The sequence below is a fragment of the Cydia amplana genome, chromosome 14 (assembly GCF_948474715.1).
Source record: "Cydia amplana chromosome 14, ilCydAmpl1.1, whole genome shotgun sequence".
NCBI classification, from domain to species: Eukaryota; Metazoa; Arthropoda; class Insecta; order Lepidoptera; family Tortricidae; genus Cydia; species Cydia amplana.
Window position 1 is genome coordinate 17,271,975 of NC_086082.1, and position 14,140 is coordinate 17,286,114.

Here is a 14,140-nt window from a genome sequence, read left to right on the forward strand (position 1 = left end):
TGGGACTAGTTCTCAATGGTTCTCGTGTAAATCGAGAATGAGCCTTTTTGGAAATATGGTATTTTGGGCCTAGTTTCTTATGAGAAGAGGGGCTTTCGAAATTAGAGTGTATTGACTAATAGTGCGTTTTGGGACTAGTGCATTCGCCACCGGATAGGTTTTAAACAAGGCAAAACGGCACTTGTGTATTCGGCCCATTTCCCTGTTTCCGACATATACACCACCAATAATGCTAAACCTGTCTGAACACAGTGACAACCACAGGATTTTTTTTATAAAGTATGGACTTTATAAAAAAAAATCCAATCAGTACCTAAAATGTCCCCGTGCACCCGTGCGATGAGTAAATGTAGATCTAAAATACACAGTTATTTTATTTAATAAGTTGAATTTATTTCAAGGAAATTAATATTTAACGACGTATACTTATTAAAAATTAAATTTGTTTGAATTTGAACCACGAATTAATTTTATTTGAGCTCCCGATTAAATTAAATTTGGTTTATTTATTACTTCACTTGGTTTTTTTGTACAGTAATACCTATTAAAGTGTACCAAAGTGACTCCATTCATTCATTATTCTCGTTTGACGTTGTTTGACGTAAATAAGTTACGTTTAGTGCCATCGGACTAATTTTTTTTACAGTGTTGGTACTTATGTTTGCAAATTTGACACTTAAGCTTACGACATTAAGCTCTTTTCTGTACGAAACATTTATCTTGACTCAAAATTTACGTAAGCGTTTTTATCATCAATGCAAATGCTGCGAAAACGTCATTGGGGGCCACATTTGTTGACGTTTTTGTTCTGCTTTGTGTGTCTATTTCTTTTATATTAAGTCAGTGACCCAATCGGATAATGCAGTGGCAGGGTCTGTGTGTAAACCTGAAGTATTTTTATATACTCCGGCACACCTACTTTATCAGTAGAAAAAGGCGACAATTAAAAAAACTTGGCGCGAAGGGTTTTCTCATAGAAAATTTGAATTTCGCGCTATTTTCTACTGACAAAGTAGGTGTGTATATTTAAGTTCTATTCAATACTGTTACTATTCAGAAGCGTTGCTATGCACTTAACTATCCAAATATAGTTATGTTAGCACTCAACGGCCATGAAACATCTTTTGTACATACACGTGTGTCCATAAATGTGTCTGTTATTTGCATTTATCATGAACAAAACTTGTATAAACTTGGTCCCTAATTACCTAGAGTATCAACAAAATTAGAGTCCAAGTTATATTAGGTTTCATAGTCGAGAGATGGTGAATAAGATAGCAGATAGCACCAAGAACACAGTTAATGCCTGGGAGCGGCTATCAATGTAAATAAAGAACATAATATTTGCTGATTTGATGGAGTTTTTGCGTATTTTTCATGTTACATAACTGCATATCAGTTTTTTTCGCCTGTGTCCTAGTTGTGTGTGTGTGTGTGTGTGTTTTTTTTTTGTGGAAAACAAGTTTAGGGCAATTTTGACTCCGCTTGTATCCTCAAGAAATGTATCTCCCCTCGTAGTCTGTTCCTCCTAGTCCTTGCTGCAGGATGTGCTAGCTGGAGCTACCCCAAGTATCGATATCAGTATCAGTTATCATTAGTCCTACCTCACGCAATAACTAGGGACAAAATTCAACAAAACAAATTTTATTTACACAGACTTTTCAGTGACAAAGTCAGAGAGAGTAGTAATTTCCTATGAGCATATGATATTTAATTGTTTATAGTTGCACCTCTCCACTTTTGTCTGTTAATGTTGGTGCAGAGTTGGAATTACATCCAAATTATTTTTGTGTAGAAGTATTATGATTTATTAGGTACATACTTATAAATCTTGAAATACAAAGTTGAAATGTTGGCGCCTACCTTACTTCACAACTTGTATAACAGGAACCTACTTAAACAATAAGTTATGATATAAATCCAGGTATAATAACAATTATAATTTTGAAAGTCATGCAAATTTATACTAAGTATCAACCGTTTCCCAAAAACAAGGACTTTAACATCGAGAACGAGGTTATTCGGAAACAATCGCTTAATAATTGAAAGTAAATATTGAATTTAAATATGTGTAAGTATTTATTTTGTCTGGATAAAATATTCGTGTGTAACTACTAGTTATATGGTATCGTTAGTCTTTTCCTGTTTACTATGGGTAGGGCACTCTGATAAAAGAAAGCTGGTGGTGATAATGATGTAATTTTAACAAAAAAATATAACAAGTTTAATCTGGAGTTGTTGCTGTAGGTTAAATAGGATTTTCTTTTGATAATTAGTTTCTAATGTTTTTACATACAAAACATCTACTAGCTCTAAATTCTTTGTATACTTACCTAGTTACCTAGGCAACAATTTTAAGCCAAAAAAACTAGTACCAACCGAACAGAAAACCACTAACTACCTCATTGGTGCGAGCCGGGGTTTAAAACCCGAAATAATAAGACTAGTCTTCTGCATACATACTCACGAGGTAAGCAGAGATCACGGATTTCCACTTGCTACGATCCTGTCACCCATAACTTCTTTCACTTTCATAACATTCCTCAGACACGCTCGCCGGTTTTCAGTTTTCAGTATTTCCCCGATCTGATCTGAAAGTCCGCCGAGGTTTACCCCTTCCAACGCTTCTACTTCTCCCTTATACACTCTCTTAGTTAGCCTTCTTTCACTCATTTTTTCCACGTGTCCAAACCATCTCAACATACCTTTCTCAATTTTTGACACTAAACATCTTTGTTCAGTCCACACTCTTTCAGACTCTTTTATTCCTTCAAAAGTTTTTTCATCGATTAGAAGTTTAAGAATATTTCATCACTTTTATATTCTGTAATTTATAAAAATAATATTACACTTACAACATATCTTTAGTAGGAAGTTTAAAATCTAAATATAGCTCTCATGTATGTATGTAGGTACCTACCTACTTATGTTACATGAACCCATAGCGAAAGTCTTTCTAATTACAAATCTGTTACCACCGACGATATCACTTGTAACTAATGCCCATTAAACAACTACATTCCTCATTTTCATCGCTTTTCATCGGTGTTCGGAATATCACCATCGTTACGTGACTTCACCGCTCAAATATGCAGCCGTGTTCATATATAAATTAAACAGTTTACTGCAATTTCATGTTTAAATCGTGAAATTCCTGAATGTGAATCATTTTCATGTACGTGTACTGGACACGACCGGTCGTCTGAAGGTTTTATGAAAATTCCATTTGACATTGGAAAATAATCCCTGAACTTGGCCAAGCAGTGCATTAGAGCGCATTGGGAATGAAGAAGCAATGTCAAATGCGTTCAAAGAAATAGGTTCTGTCTCATATATTTACGGTTTTTCATTTGACGGTGATGAGGGCATAGGTAATGATAATGACAACTGATATGCGGCTACAAAGAGACGAAATTAAAATAACAACGATACGTAACGATGAGTATGTACTTTTAAATTCTATGTATTTAATTACTAATATCTGGGTGACTCGAAAATGCGCGTTTTCCCAGAGATAAAACCTAGCTAGATCGATTTTTCGCCCCCGAAAACCCCCATATAGCAAATTTCATCGAAATCGTTAGAGCCGTTTCCGAGATCCCCGAAATATACATATATATATTCTTATTCTTATTCTTATTCTTATATATATATATATATATATATAAACACGAATTGCTCGTTTAAAGGTATTAGATAGATAGATAGATATTATTTATCTACTTACTAACTAGGTAACTAGTAACTAGTGCCCACGCCAATTACTGGGATTAGTTGCCAAGCGGACCCCAGGCTCCCATGAAAAATGCCGGGACAACACGAGGAAGATGATGATTATTTATCTACTTACAGATTTTAGTTTTACACCTGGAAAAATTAGTGCAAAAACGACCATTTTGCAGATGTTCACGATATGAATTGGAATCGATATGTAAATATGATAAGTTGATAACCGCCTGTTGGTTCAGGTTGGTGATAAAGTAAATAACTGGGTTATTTGTCGACTCAAGGTCGCACGTGTTTAGCTCGGTACGTGGCGTGCATATTGATGTGAGCATACCTATTTGTATTGTTGTATCCTCCGGCGGGCCGTGGTATAATAATATAATATTTAATAACATAATACACACTTTAAATACTGTTTTTTAATGAGATAAACGGGTGTGTGATGTCTTTTGTCGACAATAGCTAAAAAAAATTGTTTGTGTTACATTTTTGTATAAAATTGGCTAGGCTTTGTTGAATTTACTTAGATTAATAATTAATAATATTATAATTTTATATTAAAATTCTACTAATATTATGAATGAGAAAGTGTGTTTATTTTAATATTTATTAGATGTCTGTTTTCCTTTTCGTAAAACTACTATTTCGGTGTAAGTTCTAACTCCATCCATTAAGTATGAACATATATCTTGATCTAAAATTTTGACCATGCCGGGGGTCGAAACTCCCAAGATTTCCTCGAAAACCTTAAACCAAGTGTTAACTCAATAACCTGTAACTGTATAAGCTTGTACACTGAGCCCACGACAAACATGCGCACACGCAAGTCAACATTGCTTATCGGGCTATCTCTGTTGCCGGCGCAGGCGCAGCAAAGAGTTGTCTTATCGCCGGACAAACGTCGTGATTCCTTCAAACAGATGATAACTTTATTTTGGTCTTGAAAAGCTTGCTTTTGAAGGTGAACTAGATTAGAGAAAGCAAGACGTGTGTTGGTCAAAAAGGTTAGAGAAACGGGTGTCTTTCCTGTAGACATTACAATTATTTATTATAATAAGTTAATGATTTGTGTCCATTTTGCCTAGGCATAATAAAGCTTTTAAGAAATGGAAGGTTTCATCTTTACTATACCTACCTTCAAGGGTCTAATAAGGGTCTCTAATAGCTTCACAAAGAGATATGTCTCTATATGTAGAACAATTAAACTTCTGTGGCGACCAACTGGGAGACGTCCGGTCGGAAGGCCTAAGTAGCGATAGTTCGACGAGGTCCAGAAAGACCTGTGCGATATCCAAGCGGCTGAATGGTGTCTGATCGCACAGGATAGGAGCGAACGGCGAGATCTAGTGTCGGAGGCCAAGATCTACTTGTCGCTGGTCTTGATCGCTGAGCCAGCGAAGTAAGCAAGTAAGATACTTTAGAATGTAGAGATATATCTATACTTAGAAAATAATTCCTGTACGGATATGATGGTCGTTTATGTCTACGTGACAGCGTGATTAAACGATGTCCGTCACTTTTTATCCCGCGCAGTTGAAAAGTGACAGCGATCCATAATACGTGCAGGCGGACCAGATTATTTTAGAGCGTTGTTTCATTAGTTACTTTTGATGCTGACTGTTCACTAATAGCACGTCCTGCTGACTTGTTTACTCTGTATTCAGCTCCATTTCTAGATGTACTTCGTGACCGCATAAAATACAAATGGAATCGAATTTAAATAAACATTTAACCAGTCCGTGTGACAGAAAAAAGGTTATTGATGAACAATAACTGACAATGGATAAAAACTGAGATGTCGACCATTCGATGTAAATTTATATCAACTGCATGGTTACCACGGTTACTTTGTATTGGGGGAGCGTTTGGGTGGGCGAGTTACTTGCTAATATCATTCTAGTAACTTGCCTGGAAAGAGAACCTGTCGAATATAACTCCCGTTGCGTCAAATACCTCAACGCTCGATTTTTTTTTGCCTTTGGCACTCGCAGAAATTTTCCTTGGATTGGAAGTCTTCAACCCTTTTTGTCTTGGCTAACTTCGCTTACATAATACATATGTATTTTCTAACTAAGAGCATTATTTTTCTCTATCACGTGCATTTCTGCTTTTTTACGCTGTCACAGAAATAGAAATATTTCTTCTTCCCCACATGGCCAAATACACTTGTAAATAATTATAAGCGTAGCACGAGTATAAGCGACCACTTCAAGTATTGTTTTTAAAAATATCATTATAACCTAGCAGTTATTTAAAATACCGGTATGCTCTTAGTAAATTTTGTTTCGTCCTCAAAATAGTACAAACCTATAAATAAATCTTGGACCGATCACTCTACTTTACTCGTATGGGGAAACATCGATAATTGAGTTGCCCCCCTAGACTCCAATGTCTGATTATTGCTACACTGCCAGTTACTAAAACCTTTGCAAGTGAGTCTGAACTCTGAAGGCAGCACAGCTACCTGCTACTACGGCAGAACTATATTTCACCCGAGTTTTTCTACCCGGGTTAGAAAGACGTACGGCGCCTGTCCACAGTGTCCACGCAGGACTTAAACATGTTGCTTTAGGTCCTTGTTTCTTTAGAACCGAGTATTTCCGTTTCGAACTTGAGGAAACCACTGTAAGTAAAATAATGTAGGTATATGTGCAAGGGCAGACTCTACTCAAAAACTTAAAAAGGTCTTAAAACCTTTTTAGTGACCTTTTTTAGGGACCTTTTTAGTGAGTTGGGTCGATAAAACAAAAAATCGGTAAGCAATGGAATTAAGTGGAGACTGATTCAGATTCCACAACTTGTTACAGTTTTGACCTTATTTTGATACGACCTTTGAAGATCGCTCACGGTGATTGGTGCATGCGTGACGGGAAAGTGCGTGATATGTGCGCCAATCACCAAGACGAAGACGATATCACACTTTAAAGTCTTTAAACTCTCGCGTTTTGTAAACATATTTCATCACACACACGGGTCTACCACGGAGGGTAAGTACCACATATGGCGGTCGCGATAGACCCGTTTGTGTGATTAAATACGAATACGATAGTCAAGATCGTATCAAAACAAGTTCAAAATCATAACTAATTGTGAAATTAGAATCGACCTCGTAATGGGAGTATAAACTACAGTAGATCTAAAACTTTAACTCTTAAACTTTATTTAACAAAACTATTCAACCGTTGAAAGTTTATAGACATTGTAGAAGAGGGTACGTAATTTATAGATTTAGGCTTTTGAATTACTTTTCTGTTTGAGCTGTACCTAATAACTTAACGATTGAAATGCTGAAAAACCATAAAAAAGTAATAATAAAGTTTTAACAAAAGGCTATAAAAATATTTATACATACGAGTACTTACTTATACAATAGAGACAAGTAGCGACATCGATCGTCAAAGCAGGTTACTTACTGTAACTCCTAACACCATTACCTGACTTGTGTAAGAGTTCTTGAAAGGTATTTTGTAAGTATACAGAATACAATCGTATTTATTTGGTATATAAAAACAAGGTATATACTCGTTGACTGTCGATGATGATGTAACATTGCCAATAGTTTATTATCATTGTTCAAGTATCATAACTGTAATATCGCCACTCGTCATGTCTAGACCTATTAGCATCTAGATAGTAATCTGTATTAAACAGGCCAACGAGTTATCTAAATTATCTAATAGATGTCTCGTCCGATAAATAGAACTGTTGAGTTTAATTAAAGACATTGAAGTAAAGAATTTTCTAGCTAGGTATATGTGTATGTTATCTCTTATTATGTCAACCATCAATGGACACTTAACTACACCCGCGAGCAAAGAAACGGAATCACTACACACGTATGGGTTCTCCGCTCAATAAGTTTTCAAATGTTCACACTATCCTGAAGAAAATTATATAGAATGAAAGCTGATAATATGATAAATTATAACCTATCAAAGAACACCACATTTTTAGGGTTCCGTACCCAAAGGGTAAAAAACGGGACCCTATTACTAAGACTTCACTGTCCGTCCGTCCGTCCGTCTGTCACCAGGCTGTATCTCATGAACCGCGATAGTTGAAATTTTCACAAATGATGTATCTCTGTTGCCGCTATAACAACAAATATTAAAAATAAAATAAAATAATTATTTAAGGGGGGCTCCCATACAACAAACACGATTTTTTTGCTCTATTTTTTGTTGATGGTGCGGAACCCTCCGTGCGCGAGTCCGACTCGCACTTGGCCGGTTTTATTTGTTTCAGGTTTGCTGGCTGAAAAAATAGCTGTTTTCTAAGAATAGTCAAAAAACACTTGAATAAGTTTACAACTTTTTAAAAATAAATTTTCTTTTCGCATAACTGCTGATAGTGCATACAGGTAATTTTCGCTTGGCATACTGCAGTGTGCGAGGCAGTTATGGCAATTGATGGCAATTGTCCTGAGCTATAGTTAGACCTGTACTATTCTCAAACTAACCAGAGGGGCTACCGCTAAAACCGAAATTCGCAAATTGCGGGGATCGTTCTCTTTTACTCCAATGAAGGCGTAATTAGAGTGACAGAGAAAAATGCCCGCAATTTCCGAACTTCGATTTTCGCGGTTATAGCCCAGTTTGAGTTGAGCAGTCTTTATTTATATATTTATTTATTATTTATAAGACCTTTAGTTTTTTAACAATAGGCTAATTTATAAACAGAATAAAGGTGACATTCGGATTGCGACTGCAGAAGCTTTACTGCAGCAACGCTACTGCTACAGCGTTAATGCAGGCGGTGTCCACATGTTGTCAATTTAATGTTGCCATTAAGGATGACTCACGCTAGACCCGGCAGTGCCCTACCCGAGGCGTCCGACATGTCATTTTCTATGACGGCTGATCGGTGATCACGTGGTGCTTTCCATAGAAAACAAAGCGCCGGAAGCTGTGGCCCGGCCCCAGCCCGGTCTAGCGTGTCATCCTTTAATTAAAACGTTTAATCCTTCACTTATAAAGAAGATTAACGCAAATTCATTTTAGAAATACAGTGTAGGTAATAACGCTTATATTGCAGAATAGGGAACTATCTATCCACCAAATTTTATCGAAATCTGACAAAAAAGTAAATCGACAACCAATAAAAACAGTCCTCTTACTTATGTACTAAATTCATAGTAAATTCGTTTTGATATTTCATAAAAGAGTTGCTCATTTGACTCGTTTTAAAACAACATTACATATTATATACTAGAACAAATTAAATTATTTTCGGAAAATAATCCTCGGTGGCCGAGAGGTAACAGGCACCTGCCGCGATAGCAGAGGATGCTGGTTCGATTCCAGCCTGGGGCACTAGAGGCTTGGGTCACTTTTTCTGAGTACCTATATGACATTTATTTCAGTTAACATACATATCTAATACCTTTAAACGAGCAATTCTTGTTTATTTATATATTTATTTATTTATTTATATATATATATATAGGTATATATTTCGGGGATCTCGGAAACGGCTCTAACGATTTCCATGAAATTTACTATATGGGGATTTTTGGGGGCGAAAAATCGATCTAGCTAGGTCTTATCTCTGGGAAAACGCGCATTTTCGAGTTTTTATATGTTTTCCGAGCGAAGCTCGGTCACCCAGATATTTATGTTTAATCAGGGTTCATCTTTTACTGGATTTACGTATCGTAACTATGTAACACATGTTAGTGAATAGTAGAAGTAAATTAGATATCTAGTGGCGTGTGGTTACTATTAACAAGTGACTACGCTTATGTAATACTAGGTTCTAATTGAATAGGTACTTTGTTTAACTACATGTAGTTAACAAATTGCTCTGAAGTGTATAGTAGGGTAGAATGGGGCATGGTGAGAAGAATTAAGTTTTGTTTAGTATTAAGTTTCTCCTAATTTACTTATATTTAAGTTATTAAGAAAATATAAACGTTTAAAAAAGGCACAAAAAAAATTTTTTGGATTTTGATTTTACAGAAATATGTTTTCAAGTGATTAAAATCGCAGAGATAATAGACATTTTATATAGAAAATATAGGGGTCTCGTTGTTAGTTTTAAGTCATACTGGTTATGTATTGTTTGTCATATTACCATTAGTCATAAAAGTGAAACCGTTAACATTTCAGGATTTTCGTTAGGTTATCCTATAGGTAGATAGGATAGGTTAGGTTAGGTTTATTTTCAGGCAATCCTGAAAAGTGACACGTTTCCTGAACGAAAATGCGGGCAAACAATACATTATGGCTTGAAACTATTTGGGAAACAATAGAGACCCAGAAAATATACGTTGCGTAGCTCTGCCCGATTAAGATAATATATATACGTAAGTATAAAATTGTGTTGTTTTATTCCAATAACCGTTTTTTACTGGCCACTTTTTCAGCTATATTGAATGCCATCTGTCTTAGACGTCTAATTTAAATTTGACAAATCACCGACCGGTGTCCTCCTTGAGATGTGCAAAAGTCATATGGCGAAACATCAAAATCGGAAGAGCCAGCTGTCGCAGCCGTGGCTCTTGACTTAATTATGCTGACAGTTGGCTGGAGATCTTTAAATGTCAGTTTTTGTTGGGATTTTTTGCCAAAAGTGGCCAGTGGACGGACTACTTGGCCACCTGATAGGAAATGGACACTTATCACCTTCTTTGGACCTTATCACATTTACTTGGGGTCGGCCTTCCCTGTCCTTTTTTTCCACTCTTCACGATTTAGGTAGTGCCATCTTTGGGTCTTAACTTTAAAGGTTTCTGGGTGCGTAGACAAGATGCCAACCGTTAACGCTCCGTAGCGAATGACACGCAACTGTCTCTGTCGCATAGGTATATGGAAGAGTGAAAGATAAAAGATTAACGCTAGGTACGCTACGGAGCGTGAACGATTGGGATCTTGTCTTTGAACCCTGAGGGCCTACCGCGAACCACGTTCGATGTGTTGCCTCACTGTCACACTTACGTACGAATTTACAAGTGCGACAGAGAGGAAACACGTCGAACGTGGTTCGTGGCCCTCTGGTCTCTTTGGACCGTCGTCCACCAGGTGGGAGGGGGGAGTCTTCACGAGGGCCCCGGTAAATCCAGAGCTACTGTTGACTACGTGGTCGTCTGGTCGTCTTTGAATATGTCAGTGTGACAAGGTACGAAATGGAACGGTACTTAAATTCTTTGACCGAACTTATTTATCAATATCAAGGAGAATAGAATGTCATCGCCATTCGCCGGCATCAACGATGCAGTGACGCTTTATTTATATTTTTTGGTACAAAAAGAACTCTGAATCACGAAACATTTTTAGGGTTCCGTACCCAAAGGGTAAAAACGGGACCCTATTACTAAGACTCCGCTGTCCGTCCGTCCATCCGTCCGTCCGTCTGTCACCAGGCTGTATCTCACGAACCGTGATAGCTAGACAGTTGAAATTTTCACAGATGATGTATTTCTGTTGCCGCTATAACAACAAATACTAAAAACAGAATAAAATAAAGATTTAAGTGGGGCTCCCATACAACAAACGTGATTTTTGACCGAAGTTAAGCAACGTCGGGCGGGGTCAGTACTTGGATGGGTGACCGTTTTTTTGCTTGTTTTTTTTGCTTGTTTTGCTCTATTTTTTGTTGATGGTGCGGAACCCTCCGTGCGCGAGTCCGACTCGCACTTGGCCGGTTTTTTAACTTTAAAATAAGCGAACAATACAACTTATTCAAATGGCGACCTTTTCTGACCTTTATATCATTGTTCGACCTCGTTATTTAGACTAAAGTACATTTGTATCGCAAAAACTGACTTAGTATACGTTGCTACTGTGTCACTACCTATGTCATTATATTTTACAAATTCAACTTTGCAGTCCTTTATTTATAATTAGACCTTTATTTCAAAGCGTATAAAGTCTAAATTACATGTATTTGTGTGTTTCGACTTAAGTACAATAGTATAATGATAGGTATTATTAAATTTGGCTCCAATCGTAATGAGAATGAGTTAAAATAATGAACGCACGAAATTAGAACTTGAAATTGACCGTTTTTATAACGTGTTAGCTACATCCTCATGTACTTAGTTTATAATGGACTTTATTTCGTCGACATAAGAGTGGTCTTAAGATTCTTAAGAACGTTTGACGTGACACGTTGTTTTCTTTGAAGTGTTTTTTAGATGAGAATTAGACTGTTTTTGTTGCGTGGGTGAGAATAATTTGCTCGTACGAGTTTTGAAGTACGTCCCACATATACTTTACGTTACGTCTAGTACTTAAGTATCAAGTATCAGATACTTTATGTTTATCTAATAATTAAAAGCGAATATAAGTGTTTAAATTGCGATATGACTAAAACCCACTCGAAGTGTTTCTTATGGTTTTGTAAGAATAAGGAACTGACATTGAATCCAATTTTACATACTTACGAAACACGAAACTTTCTGTATATTTCTTTGCATTACAATTTCTAACAACGATACTAGTACCAGACATAGATAATTAGATATAATGTGATATTACTTGAGTGTCCATGAAAACTATGCCAAGCTAACGTTTGTATGAGAGCGGCTTTTTGGTGGCGGGTTTGTGTGACTCTTAAGTACTTGCTAATAGAACTATACAATTATGTAAGTATCATACATACATACATATAAATATTTTATAAAGAGTAGCAGAGCCGCCATATAGCTATTATTGTATCACATAATTATGTTATCCTTGTAACATCCGTCGTTTAATAGGTCTGTCATCAATCATTGTTATTTTTATGAGTTTCGTTTTGCCGCCGTGATTATATTCAACAAACATTTTGAAATTAATAATAAAGCGCCCATTCGGAAGCGGGAAGGCTACGCCAGCATTACTGCAGCGATCATCATCATCATCATTGGCCTTTGCGTTTATTGCAGACGATTTATGGTGTAACACCGGATAAACACCGCTTTTGGTGGCTGAATAGACCGATGCGAGGCAGACGTGTATACCACAGGCCTGACAAGAGAGATTTGCGGGAAACGACACTGAGACTGCAGCAATATGCAGTGCGATATTAAATACCGACCGCATTGCTGCCGCAAATGTCAAACATAGGTACAATATGTAGAATACAATACAAATTTAGTACTCTTTATTGCACACCTCAACAAAAGAAAACGATACAAAAAAAAAAAGGAACACAAGCAGAGGTAAACAACCGCGGTCTTATCGCTAAAAAGCGATCTCTTTCAGACAACCTTCCGGCAGCAACTAATACGATTTTGATATTTGCGGCAGTATATTTCAGTAATCAGATCAGGTCTTAGCCTCCTTAGTTCTTACTTTTTTTTAACCAAGCTCTTATAGGTATTAGATATTTAAGAAGTTATCCAATAACTATTTGATTCATTCACAGTTTTAGCAAATGGTGTACCGATTCTAATTTGGTCAACGATGAAACCTGTTAACATTTTTTACATAAATTTTGGGGGTTCCCCATACTTAGAACTTAAACTCAAAATTTTTTTTTTCATCAAACCCATACGTGCGGGCTATCTATGGATAGGTCTTCAAAAACTATATTGAGGTTTCTAATATCATTTTTTTTTAAACTGAATAGTTTGCGCGAGAGACACTTCCAAAGTGGTAAAATGTGTGAAGTTACAGGGGGGGGGGGGGGGGGGGTAAAACTAATAAGATAATGATAAATCTAAAAAAAATATATGATGTACATTACCATGCAAACTTCCACCGAAAATTGGTTTGAACGAGATCTAGTAAGTAGTTTTTTTTTAATACGTCATAAATCCCCTAAATACATGAAAAAAATATATGATGTACATTACTATGCAAACTTCCACCGAAAATTGGTTTGAACGAGATCTAGTAAGTAGTTTTTTTTTAATACGTCATAAATCCCCTAAATACGGAACCCTTCATGGGCGAGTCCGACTCGCACTTGGCCGCTTTTTTCATTAAGGGGAGGAAGCCTCCGTAGCGTAGCTCCATAAAAAATTATATATATTTATAGAATATTTTGTACGCTCAGCCAAATTCTGATACCGCACGGTCGTTGTGGTAATCCTTTGGTTCCCCTCGGTTCGGTAGTGGACATCTTCCGACAAAATGAGGTTCAATTTCTCATACAAAAACGACTGCTTCAAATAAACATCGATATTAACTTACAATGTTCCATACATACAGCTAAGTCAACATACAAATGATACTCTTCCGATGTGAAAACTGGCTTAGCAGCCTGTTCCGAGCGAGATAGCTTAATACAATATTATCAAGTCAAAAAGAAACGAATACATTCGATTTTCACTTATCGAAAAACATCTTAAGACTACTTCGGGCGTTAAGCAAATATGAACTTTATATTAAAGTCCCAAGGTTGGGTTTTTATTGAAGGAAACATGGAGTTAATAGGTTGGCAAGTTAGCTTTGGCAGCAAGCAACTCGAATAACCGGTCGTGTTTGGA

At 36.6% G+C, this 14,140-nt stretch overlaps 1 long non-coding RNA gene across 1 annotated transcript in view; it reads right to left on the reverse strand.

The window, feature by feature from the left end:
* Window positions 1-13,488: 13,488 nt before the first annotated feature.
* The window catches only part of LOC134654266 (uncharacterized), a 290,346-nt gene continuing 289,694 nt past the window's right edge, over window positions 13,489-14,140 (reverse strand). The window contains exon 3 of the long non-coding RNA XR_010097320.1: window positions 13,489-13,578. This is a non-coding gene — a long non-coding RNA (uncharacterized LOC134654266). The remainder of the gene's footprint in view (window positions 13,579-14,140) is intronic.